Genomic DNA, 19399 nt, shown 5'->3' on the forward strand with positions numbered 1-19399 from the left:
CAGCAAATACCTCAGCAAATGAGGTATTTGCTGATGAGGTTTTGGCGTAGGTACAGCCCTGGGATTCCTGTGGAGAAATTGTTGATGAAGTCAGCAGAGAAAAGGCTTCTTTGTGTTCCCTACCAGCCACACTCGTCACCCTCCCTCATCCCCAGCACACTGAGGCTAAGCATGGGGTCTGTTTGTGTCACCTCTTGACACTGGAAAGCAGCAAGTCCCAATGCTAAGGTGATTGAGGAACCTCCTGGCAGGCTTTGGCTGTCTGTGGATAGGACCAATTTATTGAGTGAGCTCACGGTCCTGGATACTGGACTCCAAGAGGAGCCTGTCCTTCAGTGAGTGGATGGGTTTTTGCAAGCCCTCACCATCAGCAGATCTATCAGTTCTTCTCGTATCTACTTTTTCCTGTACTTCTGACCTTAATTTCCCCCAGTGTAGCATTCATCTTTACAAAAATAGCTCCTAGACACTTATGTGAGCATCCCAGTTAATTCCAGTTAATTAGTTCCTTCCATTTGCACTGAGCACTCCCCAAAATCAGCTTTCCCCATTGAGGATACCCTTGGTAAACAGATGGAAACAACTCCCACCAGCAACATTTTCAGTCAGCCTTAAAAGATGGAGCAGCAAAATGCACCTGGGGGATTGTGTCTGCACTGCTGAGATGTCGGGAGGCTTCCTGCAGTTCCAGGTGGTGTCAGCTCAGTATAAGAGGGACACTTCAAGTGCCACCGAGCCTGGCACAGCCCATACCCCTCTGACCCTTCCAATTCTACCCCCGCTGCCTCTCGGGGAACTGCATGAGGCAGTGGATCAACAAGCAAATCTTACTGCCTGAAGTATATCCAGATACTTTCCAGAACTAAAATATTTTCAAATGCATGGGGACTGCAGCAGAAGGTCAATGCACCTGCCTGGCCCAGACTTCCCTATCCCTGCAGAGCAATAACCTGGTTTGCACCAAGTTTTCTCCTTTCTCCTCTTTTTCTGACAACAGCCTGCTGCCCAACACAGGTTGGCAGCTATGGCCATGAAGCCCTCAGATATTCGGATGGATAAGGAAGTAGCTGGGCAGCAAGATCTGCCCCTGAGCTACCAGCCAGGACAGGACACCATCTCCTTTCCTTCTGCACAGGGCAGACTCGAGGACTTACCCAGAGCTCCACTGCTCCATCCCAGAACAATCCTCTCTAGGTGTCTAAGGCCTTGTTATCCCTATGAAGCTTCGTGAAGCAGACACCTGTGGTGGGCTGCATGAGATGAGACATTAATCACTCACTAGGAGGAACAGGAATACCTGTCAAGTGCATTGCAAGGGACCAGGGCATGCTGAGATGATCAGTCAGCAGCAGTAGCACACGCTGGAGCTGTGCTCTACACACACATCTGGCTATTGCAAGCCTCCAAGAGCTGTCAGACTTCAAGAACCGTGCTGCAAATTGATCCCAGCCTGCATTCAAGAGCATTCGGCAATTCGCTAATATTTTATGTGGCAAAGCTCCCTGCTCTGCATGCTCACTACAAGTTCTGGAGGATGAAATGTAGAAATATAGTTTAAAAAAATACAGTTAATAGAGAAATACGGGGCAGTTGAGTAGGACTGAAGAACAACCAGTACCAAGCTAAGAGAGCAGTCGCACTCCAGTAAATTTGGGCTAGGCTAGATTTCTGCTTGCATAACAGGAGAGAAATCCAACATGCAGATCTTCATAACATTTGTACATCTACCACGCAGCCAAAAAGGAGCATAGGCCTTCTACTGGCTGTGTTTTCACCAATAAAGTCTTCTTGGTTCCCAAAGACTTGCTCAAGGCACATTTAGGGTTACCACAACTTGGGCAGGACCGAACAGTTCCACACATCCCTGAGCAATGCAGAACTGGAGAAAGCTGCAGCATCTTTTCCCTCTTCTTGAGCTGCCCTTGCTTAGCCCAAAGCTCAGAGCTCTATCCAGCAAAATGGGTTTGTTTCATGGAAAAAAAGGAATTTGCCTCTTCTACATCACCACTTGATCATCATGTGCACAATGTCTTCCTGGGGCTGGACATTCCCCCAGTCTTTCAGAGCTGCTGAACCCTTTCTACATCACCTAGTCTGGAAGCATTACACCAAGCGTTGTGTGGACATTTGGGCAGAAGGAGACCCTCACTCTAGTTTCTATGCCAATAAACATTGAAGAAATTAACACTGATTAAGCCTAAATAATTTCTTCTGCCAGTGCCTCATTCAAGGCACTGAATTCCTCAGGATAACAGGACTGGGAAAGGAGGGATGGGCCCATCTGCACCTCAGGTCACTGCCCAGGAAGGACACAGCTGCATCCTACACCTTCAGCACACCAAAATGAGCATGAGGGAGGGAAGGCACTCAGACAACCCAGAGCACCTCTGGCAGATAAACGTTAATCCAAGTTATTGGACTCCTGGTAACGCTCAGCCTGTCTGCAGTTGACAGGTCTAATTTCTGTTAACGTCTCACAGCCATAGCTCTGGAGGGTATTTAAGGAACGAGGAGCTGAAAACCAACCCTCCTCCAACACAGACCTAACTTTAGACACGAGAAGCCACAAGCGAGGTGCCCAGCACAGACGGAAAATGCCCCAGAAGCTCGGCAAGGTACCAGATGGGAGGGAGGGGACAGAGGCTGCACATCTAGGCCAACACACACAGCGTCCTCAGCAGGCTTTGGTTGGGTGTTTGTAGGACAGACCCTACACACAGCTATCCTGCATGGTGTATGGATTCAGTACCATCACCTTGGGCTTCTCTCACCCCTTTCACTAATCCAACACGAGGACTGTGCTCAGAGCCGGCAATTCCTCATGCCTGCACGGTCCTGGGCACAGCCACCGCTGGCCTGGAAGGGCACCAGCAGGCAGGTGACTTCTGCATGTGTTTGGGACATCACAAGCTGTAGCCTTACTCAGGCTCAAACAAAAACACATTTGTCCTTCAAAATCAGAAGGCCTCTTGCAAAGTCTATTCCGACTAAACATCAACATGCTCAGATGCCGTGGAGAAAGTCATGTTGTAAGTCTGGATTTTGCATTGTAAGGGATCTCAGCTTCATTCTGATAAAAACTGCCTGCAACCTTTCTTTTTACCCTCAAAATGTAAATTAAAATATATCCACCTACAACACAAAGCACTAAGAAGAGGAAGGAATTCCCTAATTTCAGGGAAGCTTCTGAAATACCTTCTCTACCCTCCTCACCCCTGAAGGCACAAGGAAAGCAGAAGAAACAACACGTGTTGTTTGTCAAAGTCTGTTTTGCTGGTTTCCCCATTCAGCTACAAGAGGGGTTCAATAGGGCCACACATCTGACCATGCAGCGTGGCTCCTGCCTGTAGGCATCCTGCAGCATGGGGAGGTGCAACGGTTTCTTATCAATGTACAGAAGACTTCCTACTTCAGACTCAGTCCATCCATACAGAACTCTGTACCAACTCTTTTTGGACATGTGGTATATACAGTTATATGACCTGGAGAGATAGAAAAAAAGAAAAAAAAAAAAAGATCCCTCCTTGTTGCCCAGACTACTATGAATAGTGCTTATAACCTCCCTGAGATGAACAGAGCCCCTGCTTCAAGGGGATTAGGTCTGAAAGCCATCCTGGACCACAGCCACAAACTGTCCAGGACTTCACATCCCCTGACAAGCTGAAAAGAAATGAAGAAACCTCAAACGTGTTGTGTTTTTTTTTTTGTTTTTTTTTTTTTTGCTTTGAGTTACTCACGCAGATCTGTGCTTTAAGTCAAGTCCCATCTAACACGTGCACACTCATCACTGCTGCTGCATTCATCCAGCTGCCAGCATTTCAAGCCACGGAAAAGATGATAAATCTCAGTCAAGCCTTGATCACATTACAGTTTAATTGGCTTGATTTGGTTTACTTTTGGAAATTTTTAATTACTTTCGCTAAGAGAACATTAAGCAGGGGCCAGATCAATCCTTAGCCCTGGTATTACTCAGAGAGGTAGCACAGGATGATGGTTTGTAGGCTGTGAGAGCATCTCTGCTCAGAGCAGGCGCCGACGCCAGATGCTGGTGCTCCCAGGGGATGCGAGGGAGTGGATGACTGGGTTTGTGTAATCACCGTGGGTTTGATTCTGTTCAAGAGGGATTTATGTATATCCTTCAGTTAATGCACTCCTTAAATAGGCAGAGGCTTGATAGCTGGGCAACAGCATCATCTCTGCTGGTAACCAAAATCAAACACTAGATATTTGTTTGAGAAGTGCTTGAACTTTAAGAGACCTCAGAGATTTTGGCTGCATCGTTAAGCAACAGGACATTGCCTCTGCTTCTGCCTTGCATACAGGAGAGCTGGCCAGGAGAGACCATCAGAGAGGACCTCAGCAACTCAAGACCATGTGTCCCAGATCAAAGGCAGTGCTATGTTTCAGTTGAATGCCTGTTTTGGTTCCCGACAAGATTATGAGATGCCCTGAAGTCTCACCTCCACCTCATTTTAGCTATAAACCACCACAAGCGTTTCTTTTGCTTTTCGTTATAAAACAAAGCCTCAACAACCTCAGAACATCACTACCAGAAAAAGAAATATGCATTTAAAACAGAGTGATTTTGGCATAACAACAAATGATCTGAAAGTGCCTGTAAATATAGTTAATCTAGAAATTAAAGTTTTTAGCCACCAAAGCAGAGATGCTGCAACAGCCTCTCTGAAGAGCAGTAGAGTCTTAAACTACAGTCTGATTTTTTCTGAAAGGGATTATGTGCCACAGTCTCCTTGGCAGAGATACTCGAGTCAGTGATCCAGAATAGATGGATCACATCCAATGTTACCATCCACTTTTCCAGTGCCTAAAAGGGGATATATCCCAGCAGTACCTACTTTTTCCCCCCACTACATACTGAGGGAGCACTGGGAACCCAGCCCACGTGTGAACTCCAAACTGCACCCTGCTCTACAGCCAAGAGTCCACTGCTGGTATCCAAAGGCTTTGGGGCATTTCTGTGCTCACCAAGGGGTTTGCAGGTCACAGGCCTGCAAATCCTAAACTCTACTAGTTGTTTTTATGGGAAGTGCAGAAATCCCATTGCAGGTGGTAAAACTTCGGATCCATGATTAATTTTATTGAGCAGAGCTGTGCAATGTATATTTGTAAGTAGTCTAAAAAACAGGAGCCTTCCTCCAAAATCTATTTGCATAGCGTCTTCTGTACTTCATTTCCAAATGTCTTTAATATAAGCTAAAAGAAGTTGTTTGAACACTCCCTAAAAGCACAAAGGCTGTGCAGAAGGGCACAGTGGGCACCTACTTGGAAATAATTATGCCTCTACACTATTTTTCTTTCTCACCAAGCTGTCAAAGGAGTAAAAACATGCACTTACAGAACTCAAAGCATGGGAAAACATCACCCACCACCTCACCGTGGTGTTCAGCTCGGCCAGGTCATGCAAAGCAAACCATTCCATGCTTCTGAAGTGTCCTTGAAGGAAAGGGCACACAAAACAAGATGAGGCTTGTGAAGATCTCCTGTCTGACCTGGAATCCAGAACTGGTAAGGAAACAGAATAAGCTTTTCCTGAGGGCAACTAATCTCGTAGCATAATCACCAGCTATTTCCCCCAAGAAGGAAAGCTGTTCTAAATAACTCATTATTTGAAGTAGACAGCTAAAAGCTTCCCTGCTCTTTTCCTTCTTGCAGTGCTCCCGAGGAAAGCAGCGTGCATTTAAGGGAGAGACAGGTCTGAAAGACCCCAGCCACAGACCACAAGAGCAGCAGACCATGGACCTTCCCCTCCTGCACAGCACTAACAGGAGCTGGACTTTTTCCATTCCTCCCTGTGAAAAGAAGAGGCAGAATCACTTCCCCCTTCGGAGCACGCCTTAGCTGGCAATATTATGGCTTTGACATATTATTACCCACTATAGAGGCACAGTGTGGTGAATATGCCTGAAAACCGAGCTGTCTAGACAGCCTAGTCAGAGCGACAATGGTTGCAAAGGGAAGGGCTATAAACCCTCTTATCCTAGAAGAAGCCATTACTGCAGAAATAAACCCATTCCATATAAATTGGGCCCAATTCTAAACCATCTTACGCTCCAAACGGCAAAGCTCTTCAGCCTGCGAGTAATATCGTCCCTATTCAGGAAGCACTGAAACAAAGCACTCGGAACAAAGCCACTTTGGCGGCTCCACCGCAGAAAAGCCGTTCCCTGCTATTCCCTGGTGGCACTCCCCTCTCCACCGAGAGGCTCTGCACATTCAGCTGAGCTGCAGGAAGCACTCTCAGGACACAAAAACACAAGCAAGATGATGCACGTGGGTTGTTCCAGCTGCTTTTAAGGGAGTTAGTATAGAAGAGTGGTGCATCAAACCCCAGGGCTGCTGCAGGTCAGTGCTGCACGTCTAACACCACTTGCACCAAATGCTGCCCACAGGAGTGTCCTCAGCACTAGCAAGAGCTGTCCTTGTGTGCAACAGAAGGTTTTCCCTCCAGAAACCTGCACAAAGCAGGAAAGCATGTATCCTGAGCTACTGAGTATTTATTGCTCATAAACGACTGGGAGATCTGACTGAATCCCACTTTCCAGTGCACAAATCTGGTACATCGGTAGACTTCATTTTACTAGCGCGCCATTTGGATTTTAATGAGCCAAATCTCAGGCGTTAGCTTCTGGAAATGTGTATGAAGTCGTTACGTGCATGGATTTTACATGGAGGCACTGAAGTTCACCAGCTACGGTTAAGCAAATTGCTCTTTACACTGCTTGGCCTCCAGAGGTAAGACTGACGTGTGTGAACGGGAGGAGCACCCTGTCCTCAGCCACAACTTGGGACTTCCCAGAGATGGCCCAGAGCTGAGGCCACGCCATTTCAGGACACTTTCTCATACCCGTCAGGCACGGAGCAGTAATCACATTCTGAAGAAGCCTTCTCCTGTACCGGGATTATGCTACGTGTTCTTAGCTTCAGAAAAGTCAAAAGTGTTAGCTTCAAAGCGTGGTAGGTGGGTAGAAAGTTGAGAAATCACAAAACGTTGTTCTCATGAGATCCTATTTCACCACGGGCAAAGGTTGGTTGTTCATTGAGATGACTACTCTGACTTCTCTGCTGTTCAGCTGTTCTTCTGTTCTCCTTACTGTTCAGCTGCTTCACAGAGCCATCAGTCCTTTGAGCCTACCACAAAAGATCAGAGAATGTTTAAGATTTATTTTTATTTGAATTCACAACTTTTTAAAGACGTTGAGCACCTGCTTCCTGCAGCAGCACAAAGCCATTGAAACAGCACCTAAACCTACTGCAAGAAGCTGTATTTCACAATAGACTTACTGGACGTTTCCTTTTCATCAGCAAGACTCAGTTATCTGATGCCTTCTTATGGGTACCAAAGGCAGAAGGCGGCTGGAAGAGGAGTTGAGAGACAAGCAACTACTACATTAACTGGAAAATGAGGACATCGCATAAGAAACTAAGAGACCCATGAGAGAAAGACAGGAATGTGTGGGAAACCAAACTAAACAAGTGTTTGGCACAAGAACTTAGTTATGGGGGGGATCCGAGGTCCCCCAAGGACAGGGTTAGAGAGAAAACAGTGTGCAGATGGTGATGTGTGTTATTGTGTGTGTATAGATGAATTGACAGATGTGTGCCTGTATATACATGTGTGTATGCCTATATATGAGAAACTTTATAGATGTAAAACCTTGAATCCAGTGAAGCTGGGAGGAATTCTGCAATCAAGTCAGCAAGGTCAGGATTTTCCTCACCTGGGTAACACACAAGATTGTTTCCTTCTCCAGGACACCTCCAAAAGAGGGTTAATCTATCTAAAGGTGACCTGTGAGACAACATTCTTTGAAGGCCAGCACCAGGTAAGATCTTCCAGCCCTGTGTTCCCAAGAACAGCCCTTCACCTTGCACATATTTACCCTGTCCAATGTGCTGTGTTGCCAGAGGCATTAGCTCCACGCGCTCTGCCTGCACACACCTCCAGGCCAGCAGGATCACAACTGGCCACAGTCACATCCTCTGTTCCTCTCTCAGCTCTTTTGCCGCCTCCTCTTATTCACTTACTTTCATATTCGTTGACAGATCTGCTCTTACTGCATCCCAACAGCCCTGTTTAGAGAGCTGCTACCAGCTACAATTTGAAGCTCTCTCTTTAACGTTGCACAGTAATAAAGATCGAGTATGAAGGCAAGGACAAGCAGTTCAAGGCAACATGGCATTTCCTAACAGCCCAGCCACTCAGCAGAGGAAGGCAGGAGCAGCCATCTCCACTGGCATAACAGCCTTCAAGGGGGCTTCCTTCTTGTCAGGATCTTTTTGTGAAGCTACCTATGAAAGCAAGCATTTTTTAAGCCCCTCCAGAGGGATGAAACCTATTAGGCTGATAACTCCCACTGATAATTGGTAACAAGTGTCCATCAGCATTTAGTAGGGAAAAAAATAAAATGATCCTGGGTCAGATTTGCAACTTTCACCAATCTTCTGCTGTTAGTGTGAAAAGCTCCTGCTTTTTTGCTGCATGGGGGTGAGGCAGCCAGGTGGGCTGCTCCGGGGCTCCCAGGATGACACAGAAATACCATGCAGGCCTATTTGGTGAACAGATATTCTTAAAAAGAAATTTCATTTGTCACCATTGAATAAAAATGTAATCTCCAGAGGCCATGGAACATAATAGGCAATATTTAGAAATTGAGGCTGAAAATTAAGGCTGTCTTGCGGAAATTATTTCTGCATGGCTTTAACGTATATCTTCATGAAACTTAATGTCACCTATAAGGGCATTCAGCAACTCGATTTTGTTATTATTTACAGCCCATTATCTAAAGTACAACACATAATAGCTCCATGCAGACTATGAGTATTTAGCAGCAGTCAATGAATAAAACTGTCAGCTCGCCGTACCTTACCGGCATCGGTGTCTTCATGGAGTAATGGGACATTGCGAGGTACGAAAACATCGAGCTTCATTATCCAAAAGGAGAATGCTTTAAAGTCAGCAAGTGATAAAATGAGAAGTATGATAGTATAAATAACCCTGCTTAATAGTACCATCATAAAACACACCAGCCTAATTAGCACCACCTGCCAGTCCTGCCTGAGCAGCAGCAGTGCCGCACACTGGGGCTGAGCTCCTGGGATTGAGCAAGGCCAGAAGTGAGTGAGCTTTGTTTCACATACGGCACATCTGCTCGATTATCATCACACTTCTGGCCAACATGATGTTTTGAACCTTTATTCCCTGCCCTTGGTTGATACCATCTCTAGTTTGTCCTTTTCTCTGCTGCACCCTGCAGCCTGATCCTTTTCCAGACCTTTATCTCTGGTGGAGAGTCCCCCCCATCTCCCAGTCCCTGTGTAGATGTATGTGTACACACAAACTCCTCCGTTCAACCCCTTTCGTATCTTGCCCTATATGCAATTATGTCTTCACTCACCTGCCCTGTAAAGCTCCACTCTGCAAAAAAATCCCAAGCAGCAGGCTTACCTAAGTGGCACAACTCAGAAAACACATGTGACAATCCATGACAAGCCTGATACAGGGCCCAAGCAGATCAGGAGGGAGCTTTGCAGCAGTAGCACACAGAAAGCACGGCTTTCACCCTTCTCAGACATTATCCACAAGCTCTTAGGATTGCCCCGTGCCTGAGGATGATGGAAACTCCTTGTGGGAGATAAAGCAGTGCAAAGCCAGTGTCTCCATGCTGCTGAAGTTGTGCAGCCCTGTCTGCAAGTGGGAACTCACTTCCATTCCTTCAACATTTTTCCCTCTTAACTCATTAAAGCTCCTACCTACAGGCAGAAAGACGTCTTGAAAGAGTGACAACAGATAGACGGTCACAACACTCCAGTTCCACAGATGAATTTGGGTGCTTTAAGAATAAAAAAAATAACTTGCTTGCACCTAAACTTTAGGTGGAAACGGCACCTTCCCTTCAACACCTACCTGTACTTGCCATCATGGCTTTTTTTTTTTTTTTGGCCTTTTTTGAAGTGGCATGCACCAAGGGTCCCCCTGAACAGTTCACACACATTGCTGGGGTTCCATTTAACAATGTATGGGAGAAACCTCCTCTTGAATATTATATTTGTTCTTTTGGGATCACAGATCTATTCAAATTGGTTGCTGCATTGCCTTTCAGTCTAAACTAAGAGGTTTCTCAGGTAATTTGTTTCACAGATGGGAAAGAGCAAACTGAGCTCTTCTTGAATCTCAGATCTTCCATGGAAATGAAATCTTCCTCCATTTCATTGGAAAATGCTGCATGTCTCGCTTTGACCCTGCTTCCAATCATTTTTCTACAGGATCCCACTAGTCCTGGCCAGCAGAGAAGCTGAAAGAGAATTTAACCTGTCGTCATTTAATATAAGAATAAATCTACCTAAGATTATATACACACAGTCAACCTTTAAAAGAGCCAAATTGGCACCTTCTCTGAGCAGCTGAGGTGTCAAGCTGCAGACCCCAAACACAAAACTCTGACGTGAATCCCTAGTGCTTCCAAATGAAAAACAGAGACAAACTGTGGTGTTTATGGGAAAGCTTATAAAAATTTCATACACCTTCCCTCCTTCCCCCATGCCCTCAGGTGGCACAGATCAACATCTTTCTTGATAAAAGAGACCTAGCTAGAGCAGCTGAAAAGCTAGCCTGGTAGTGCCTTCCCTCTTCTGTTTCAGATTGTGTGGTTTACTCATCAGGGAGGGAAGGGGTTTCAGTCCATAGGCGTGTAATTGTTTTGCTTGCACATGCTCTTATTTTATAATTTCTAGATCCATTCAAGCATCCCAATTCTGTGTTACCAAGGATTTGCATTCAGTGTGGGGAAAAAAAGTTGTCACAGCGCTGATTAGTTTAGATTAATCAGATCATGATTTTGCTATGCCTAGTGGCTCCTCAAAATTAAATCACTACTATATGCTCACTTACTAACTAAAAGAAGGAAATTTGAGAAAATTCACCAAAGGATGTATTTTGAAACTACTGGAGAATTGAACTTGAATTTACTAAAACCTCAGTAAAAATTTGCTAAACTCTCTCAGGTCAAAAAAGAGAAATGGGAGAGGAAGAAGAGCGGGTGCTTGGCTCCTTCCAACGTGAAGGTGGTGACCACAGTCACAACAGCCCCCGGTCTTAGATCTGGTGAGTCAGTCATTGAACTGTTTTCTCCAAATAAAGAAAACAAAACCTAATTCCAGCCTCTGTTTGTGGCAATTTCTGTTGCCTACTTCTCCTACCCAAAACACTTTCCTCCTCCCTGGGCTACCAGGAAATCAGGGGTGCTGCCGGTTTCCATCCTATCTGCAGGAAGCAACGAGGTGTTGCTTTTTTCATCAGAGATTTCAATCCCTACAGACAACCCAAAACAATATGCACAGCCGTATGCTCAGCTGAAATGTGATTCTTCACTTATTAACTCCGGGTCAGCAGAAGAGACCAAGCATGCACAAGCTCACCAGGTATTTTTGCAGCAGTGATGGTTATCCCCATCCTCAGACGCAGGGGCTCAGCTCTGTGCAGGCAGAGGGACTTGGACGAGCACCTGCAATATCTGGGTGAGCAACTTTTGCTGCTAGAACACTGCAGGAAGGGATTTCTCCTTCGGCCACTTGCTAACTTCAGTGTTCTTGATCCTTTATTAATAGCTTTTAATCTTCACAAAACAAAGCTTATACGTATATATGCATAAATCTTCTGCTTGGAAGGATTATGTGAAATAAATCCTCTTTTTTTCCCCCCCCTCGAGTTATTTAAAGGAAAAGAGAGGATCTAAATTAGTTTGTTCCTAAAGCTGATCATGACAGATTCCATCTGTTTTGATATTAAAAAAACTGTACACGAGCAACAAGCTCTCATTTCTGCTTACTGCACGCGTTACAATCGAGGGTGCTGCACATGTACACAAGACCCTGCTCATAATCCTGGGCCTATTCCCACACAGCAGACCTATTTAAAAAAAAAAAAAAAGCCTTAAGTGAACCACAGACTATCACTCCGCTGAAATTTTGTGCTTCAGGACTCAATCTTACAAAAAAAAAAAAAATACACACACACCCTGACAACATTTTAATAGCTGCAGACGTCTGCCTTAAGCAGCCCTAGATCCAAAGCCTATGCACAGGAGACAAACAACAAACCCAGAGTTGAGCAAGATGGAGCAGAGCAGGTGAAAAATAAAGCTGCAAGTACCTGGTCCATGGAGACACCTGCTGAAGTGAGGAAGATGCTACAGAGAAGTTAAAGTTCAGCAGCTCTAAGCTCAGGACAGAGACTTCTGCCACACTAATTTGACAGACTCAGAGCCCTGCGAAACTCCAGGCTTCACTCTGTATCAGCACTTTCTAGCTCGATAGCTGGTTTATAACCAAAAGCAATGCATGATTGGTGTGTGTAATTAGTCATGGTCACAGCAAGATAGTCCCATAGATACATCAGGATTGCAAACATATGTTGGAACAACTGATTAAAAGCAGCCACTGTAATGCCTCCACCTGAGGCTGCATGTAACCAATTATCTCTTTAGTAAATAGCACTTGTTTTAAGCTGTATTTTTTCCGTAGCATTTTCATTTCCCTGCATATTTGCCAAGCCATAAGTGATAAAAATGTAATGGTAGCTGCTCATTAATCCTAAAGAATGGGACACGCATCGTACGGCCTGGCATCACTTGAAGCACTAATTAAGGGAAGGACTGTTTTGGATGCACCGCCTGCTTTTCTCTCTGGCACCTTCCTGAAAACCATTCGGCTATTTTCACCCAGTGCTCACGTTGAGCATTTCATAGCCACTGGGCCAGGAGCTGCCGATGGAAATTGGTGCAGCACCCACGAAGCTCTGCCAGCACATGCCAGGGGAGGATGCAGCCCTGTGCTTTCCCTCTGACTAGCATCCAGGAGAAGTTGTCACTCATTCACCACGGCCAGGAGAGATGAAATGTTTAACTCCAGAGAAAGAAGATTTAATGATTTGTCAGCAGAGCCATTCCAGCTGGTAAAAGTTCCTATCACATATTTATGCCTAGAAGGGTGACGGCAGAGAAACCTTAATGCATGCATTTCTTGTCCTCCTTACACCAGCCAGAAGTAAATGACAGCATTTAAAACTTCAGACTGTTAGAAGAAAATACGGTGTCCATTAATGAGATTTAACTTTTATATCAGCGCAGCTGTCACCCAGATTTTATCTATATACATGGAGAGAGTGTATTAAGTGCTACCGGTCATGTGCACAGAGTCGACCACCTCCAAAGCTACCGGTGAGGCTGGATTTTCTGCCAGCGTTTCTATAAATTCCTCAATTCCAGCCAGTTTATATCAGACAGCTTCCTGACCTGTGTGTGTCCCAGTAAAACTGTCGCCTGCACTCTAGGATTTAAAACCTCTTCCATTTCCTCTATGGCGTTTGATATACACTCGTTGTTTACTGTTCACATTAAATCTCTTCCAGCGAGAGAGAAAATAATTCCCTTCCAGGTCCAGCCGTGTTCACACCACCTCTGTTCACGTTTGAAAGCGCTGATCCCAAATGTGTGAATTCAGTTTACCTCTGTATCAGATTCCATAAATATTTTGTAGCTGAACTCCGAATGCAGCAGGCGTTCCTGAGAGCTGAGGAGGCTGATGATCAGCGCACACCAGCCCTAAAGGACGGCGACGCAGAGACCCTGAGGCTGTCCCATTAGTAACTCACATATTATTAGATTGCCGAATTGTGGTGGCATCAAGTCCGCAGTAAAAGCCGAGTCTTACAAAGACAATGATTGTGTCATAAAAGTGATCAATGAAAATTAGTATTAGACCATGAAAATTGCATCTCGCAATGGCTCAAGTGTTTTAAATCCCGTTTGGTTAACAGGCAATATCACGTTGCTATAAATGCGTAACAGAAATGCATTTCCAGCTGGACCCTTAGCACCAAGGCTTTAAATCTTCGTAAGGTTTATTTGACGCTGAGCCTGATAAGCAGCAGCACGATCACCGAGGTGGGGTCAGCGCTCTCCTCTGCTCCATTTGAGGTCATTAACAACACAGACAAACTTCCAGACCTACACTTTGCTGCTGCTGCCTTCCTGCACATCGATGTTGCACTGAAACCAGCTGAGGTTTCCGCAAGAACAGAACTCAGACACAGAATTTTCTTATCCATCAAGTCCATACTGATTACAGCACATTGTATGTGACTCCATTTTTCTAACCAATTCTTTATTTCAAGAACGCCACAAGCAAGCACTCACTTGAACAAAACACAGATGATTTTTAATATGTATTACTAAAACCATTTTGTGAATTGCCTTTCAAATATCTTAACTTTTTTTTGTAGTTAGAAAGGTATTTTTCCTACCTGGATCATACAATTATAGAAGCTGTAAAATAACATATGCTTCTACAAGCAATATATAAATTTTCACGTTGTCTTTACCAGGAAACCTGGTAATTAACATGTTTTTAAAACTCCAGAATCACAGCTAGGTACAGTCAGTATAATGTTAATAAATACATTTCTTACTCAAGTCCCATCTTGTGGTCTTTATTTTAATTAAAGCACTCTAAGTTTTTATCATGTAACAGAGACATAAGCATAAAATTGTTGATGAAGCATAAAAGCAGAGTGTTCGTGAGCCCTGTATTCCCTCACGTTATGGATCTCTCCTACCAGCCCCTACCTTTCATCTGCTACGGTTTCCCAACGAGCTTGCTAAAAAAAGAAGTATCCGATGCATGTATCATTCCCCACATAATAGATCCCAATTTTGACAGGACTCATGCAATCTAAGTAATGGATGCGTTTCATAATTGTCCTCGTCACAATTAGATAAAACTGTACTCCAGGAGGCTCTCACCAAGCAGGTGCATTAGGCTCTGGGAAAGCATTTCAGAAGCAATCACAACAGCTCTCATGGTACAGATCCATTTGTCAACTTGAATTCGGGAAATTAAAAGACATCACTTGCAGGACAAGATGCTGAGTCTTCACTGTTGTGTTATCTATTCCTATCAACAGGATTCTTTCCATCAAATCATTCAAGCAAGTTGACGTCCCAACTGCTTTCAGTGACATTTCACAGCCTTTGGGTCAAGCATGTTCCTGGGACCCTTCCTGGCACAAGTCTCCAAGGAGTGTACTGGTGAAAAACTGGAACAGATGCTGGGCATCAGTTTTACATGGGTACTTAATTATTACTAAGTTTAAAAAAAAAAAAAAAAGAAAAGAAAAAAAAAAGCTCTTATCCCTACAATTTATGTTTGTTTGCTTTTTGCCAAAAGTCCAATTTTCAGGATGGTATCCCTACAAAAAAAAAACAAGGGGGTGGGTTTTTTGGTTTTTGTTTGGGACTATTATTTATTTTGTTGTTTTTCTTTACAGACAGGAGGTAAAATCCTGCAATTACACTCACAGAGCATCCTCTAGAAGTCTACCCCAAGGTAAAACACACGGAGTAGTAATAATAAATATAGCCTCCACATGTTCAGAAAGGAGTTTGCTAGCATAGGAATATCCGGATTGACCCGCCGTATATTCCAATTTTACTCGATATTGATGTAATTTGTGTGATAAGACCATTAGCAGTTCTTTGCTCTTCAGATTTGTTATGAGATCATTCTATCAACCTGTAGGTTACTGACACTTTGTGCCTACCATTGAGATTCCCTAAAGACAACTCCCCCAAAAAATGTGTACAGAAAACCTGCTTTGGGAAACAGATCCAAGGTCTGCCTTAATTTATAATGGTACTACCAAGTATCAAGGTACCAGAGGGAGCGCAGAGAAAGGAATAATTGAGCCTTTGTGTCTTTTTACCTTCAAATGCTCCAAGGTCATCTGCTCCATCCTTTTTCTCTGCCCCATCCATCATTGCTAGCTCATAGTGTTTATCAGCAATTAGCCTGTCATGACATTACACTGCAATATATGCTACTGTGCAGAGGATATTTTGAGCCGAGCTTTGATTTTCTACTTAAAAGCTGAAGAATAACCTCAAAAACGAAGTTACAAGACTTGCCTAATATTTTTCCCACCATCTGTTGGTCATCAATAAAAAGAAGATAAGAAAAAACTTTCATTTAACTTTATATCCCATCTGTTTTTTGTTCAATATTGTGTGAGAGCTTTGAAGAATTCAAAGTTCAAATTTCACAAGTGAAACACATCACAGAGTGTGTAGTGGAAATAACAAGAAACAGAGTGCCCAGTCTCTGACAAAAGTGCTGACCATGCCCACTCTCCCAGGTCCCTAGTTGGTGTTCTTCTTTCTGGACAAGAAGCTGTCTCCAGTTGTGCCTGGGAGGTTTATATTGAATATTAAGAATTTCTTCATGGAGAGGGCCGTCAAGCATTGGAATGAGACACGAAGGAACTGATGGAGTCAGTAGAGATATTTAAGGGATGTGTGGATGTGGCTCTAAGGGACAAGTCCCCACTTGGGCTCAGGAGGTGAGGTCAACGGTTGAACTTGATCTTGAAGGTCTTTCCCAACCTAAATCATCCCCTGACTGTTCAAATGATTCTCAACCGTTCAGTGGGAGGCACTTCCAGAGTACCAGACGTTGTCACTGCAATGGAAATCAGCCCATCCTTGATGGCGATGATGCCTAGGCAGTGGCGTACATCCTGTGTGATCCTTTCCACTGTTTAGAAAACAAAACCAATGAGCAATATTGCTGTCCCAAGGCTTCCTGACAGTACTTTACAGGGAAGTGTGATTGCACTGACTGTGCTTCACTCACAGCTTGTTTCACACAGATCAAGCCAGGTCCCTTTGTTAGGTGTGTGCAAAGACTAACCTCTTGTTAGTCATCAAACCTCTTAAAGTTCTTTGACCACCTATGAAAACAAGCAGTTGTATTATGACACCTGACTTAGCATTAAAACAACTTTGAACACCTGGCTTGATGTTGGACTGACTTTCTACTGATCCTTAGATCTACTAATAGAATATGTACAAATAAACAAGACATTCTGTTAGTGTATGCAATGGCTGGGCAATGCAATAAGCATGTTCAATGCCTCTTGTCCCAGCTGAACAGGGAACTTCAGAGCCCAACCAAACATCAGATGCACTTTTTTTTCAGCTGTATTGTCACAGTGCTAAGTGAGCATCAGGCAACCACCACAGAACAGATGCCATCCTCTAAGAGGTGACCCTGGGATACACACAGAGCTGGACAGAGTAAGTAGTGACAGACAGTCCCTGGAAGCACAGCCTCAACAACCTGCCATACAGGGAATCTGAACCCTCCACTGAAGGGGTATGTTCAGCTCTCCTTTGCTCTGAGCAAAGGACCCCCTATAATTATCTTCCCAGTTCTTTGAGGCTGGTAATGCCTCTGCTTACTCATCACCCAGCTGTTACATTTTCTTTATCTCCTGTTTTGTTGAGGAACAGGAATTACTCAGTGGCAGCTATATCTTCTCCCTTCTTGTTTTGCTCCGGGCTCAGTCATAGGTTACTCACACTAACTGTTGCTTGGCTCAATTATATGCTAGTCAGCCCATGGAGCCAGTTTAGTGAGAAAAATGAGCCTCTAATAAGAGAGAAAAACTTTGCTGATAACGTCTAGGGAGAACACATAAGGAGGTGGGGGGGAGAAGCTTTAGAGAAAAAAAAAAAGATGTGGTAGGCTTTGATGCATTTTTTTAAAGAGATGTTGTAAACCTCTGTTGGTACAAAATGCCATGGTATCTGTGATATTTATGGAACTTAAAAATCAGGTAAGATGTATCTCAATTTCACATGACCAACAGTTACACTTCTAACTTTGCTGCTCTTCCTCACTCTTGGAGTTCAAAGCCAGTCAGTAGCAAGGGGTGATTTATCTGATTTACCTTAGACGTCAGCTGGAAGAGGAGATGAATCACTCTTTGAAGGCAACTGTTCTACTCCATTGACTGTAAGTGAACCCAAGGTGACTAGCCTACGTAGAGACACTTAAAACTTATCTAAGGAAGGGTGAGTGAATCCCACTCCACACAAGGATTTGGCTCAGTTCAGAGAAATTGCGTCAGGAGGTCCAGGAGTAAGGACGTTTTCTTGTCCACACTCAGACAAATAATCATGAACTTTTAAAGTGAATCTATCCAGCTGAGATATGGAGATGCACTTCATTTGCACATCCACGTAACTGCATTTCACATTGTCTCCTTCCCCTGTTGGCAAAAGGGCACAGAAATCACCACGTCTGTTCCTTATGGCAGGATCTGGGTCTGGCTTTCATGATTTCAAACAACTGCCAGCAAGGAAGAGAGACCTAAACAAAAAAAAATTTTAGAAAGTCTTTTAAAGAAATCTTGTCCGCTTGGGACTACTCCCAAAATATTCACAGTCATTTTTGTCCTCAGAAGTGCTCTTAATAGAAAGGGAATATAATTCTTTCTATAGAATATGATGGAACATGGTTGCAACAACCATTAGACCACAACCTCCAGATGGACGATCACGGTGGTTTTCAGAGGGCATTGCTGCACAGGAGTGGGAAGCCAGGCTTGCTCATATGATGTCCTCCAACATCTGTGCTTACCATTGACACAGACAACTTGACAGCATGCAGCCCTTCTTTACTTCGGGTGTTCAGCTTCTGCTTTTTCCTTAAGCAAGCCCAGATGCAAGGTGGATGTCACTGCCTTTGCTAGAGTACATCTGAAGCCTCTCTAGAAAGCACCACCAGACCACACAGCATGTCTGCTTCTAACTGGAGCCTCAACACAGCCCTGGTCACAACTAACCAGCCCAGGCCACCCCAGCAAGTAAGCATGGGTTGACACTGATATATCTGGGGCACTCCATCCCACCCACAAGCTCCAGAGCTGGAGGAAAGGCCACCTCCCACTGCAGGCTTGGGGAGCACACACCCCTGGGCACACACTCAAAGTGCTGTTCAGTGGGCACTGTATGTACCTCTCAAAAAAATGGTATGTCTGAAGGGACAATAGATACTAATAAGTCTGAGTTCACCTGTGCTTTGCCAGAAAAAAAAACAATTCCATTTCACAAGGCTGAGACACAACTGACCTGAGCTTGTTAAGCTGAGTTCAAGAAGCATTTGGGCAGTGCCCTCAGAAATATGGTTTGATTTTCAGGTGGTCCTCTGTGGAACCAGGAGCTGTGCTCAGTGATCCTTGTGGATCCCTTCCAACTCTACAATTCTAAATTACCATATAGCTACTGAGTTAGTGTGATTTTTCCTTTATAAGCAACCTTGACCAACACCACATGAAAACCAATGCTGTTGAGCTTATCCTGCAATGACAAAGAACTAAGTGGTATTATTTTGATTTCGCTGCACAGTAAGAGCACGTATATAGCTTGCTGTCACACCTCAGCTGATGTTTGGTGACAGGTTACAGTATACTAAGAACATTTACATTAATACACTGAGAACATGACACGCATCCCAGCATCCTGAGGGAACTGGCTGATGTAGT

At 44.3% G+C, this 19399-nt stretch overlaps 1 long non-coding RNA gene across 2 annotated transcripts in view; it reads right to left on the reverse strand.

The window, feature by feature from the left end:
• Positions 1-18: 18 nt before the first annotated feature.
• Positions 19-19399, reverse strand: part of LOC137856648 (uncharacterized) — a 28683-nt gene continuing 9302 nt past the window's right edge. Inside the window, exons 2-3 of one of the 2 annotated variants that reach the window (XR_011096683.1) lie at positions 6866-7149; positions 19-67 (exon numbers count right to left, since the gene is read on the reverse strand). This is a non-coding gene — a long non-coding RNA (uncharacterized lncRNA). Of the gene's footprint in view, positions 68-4076; positions 7150-19399 lie in introns of those variants that run through there. The other variant, XR_011096682.1, reaches the window with a different exon arrangement.

The sequence above is a fragment of the Anas acuta genome, chromosome 5, assembly GCF_963932015.1.
Source record: "Anas acuta chromosome 5, bAnaAcu1.1, whole genome shotgun sequence".
Classification (NCBI taxonomy): domain Eukaryota; kingdom Metazoa; phylum Chordata; class Aves; order Anseriformes; family Anatidae; genus Anas; species Anas acuta.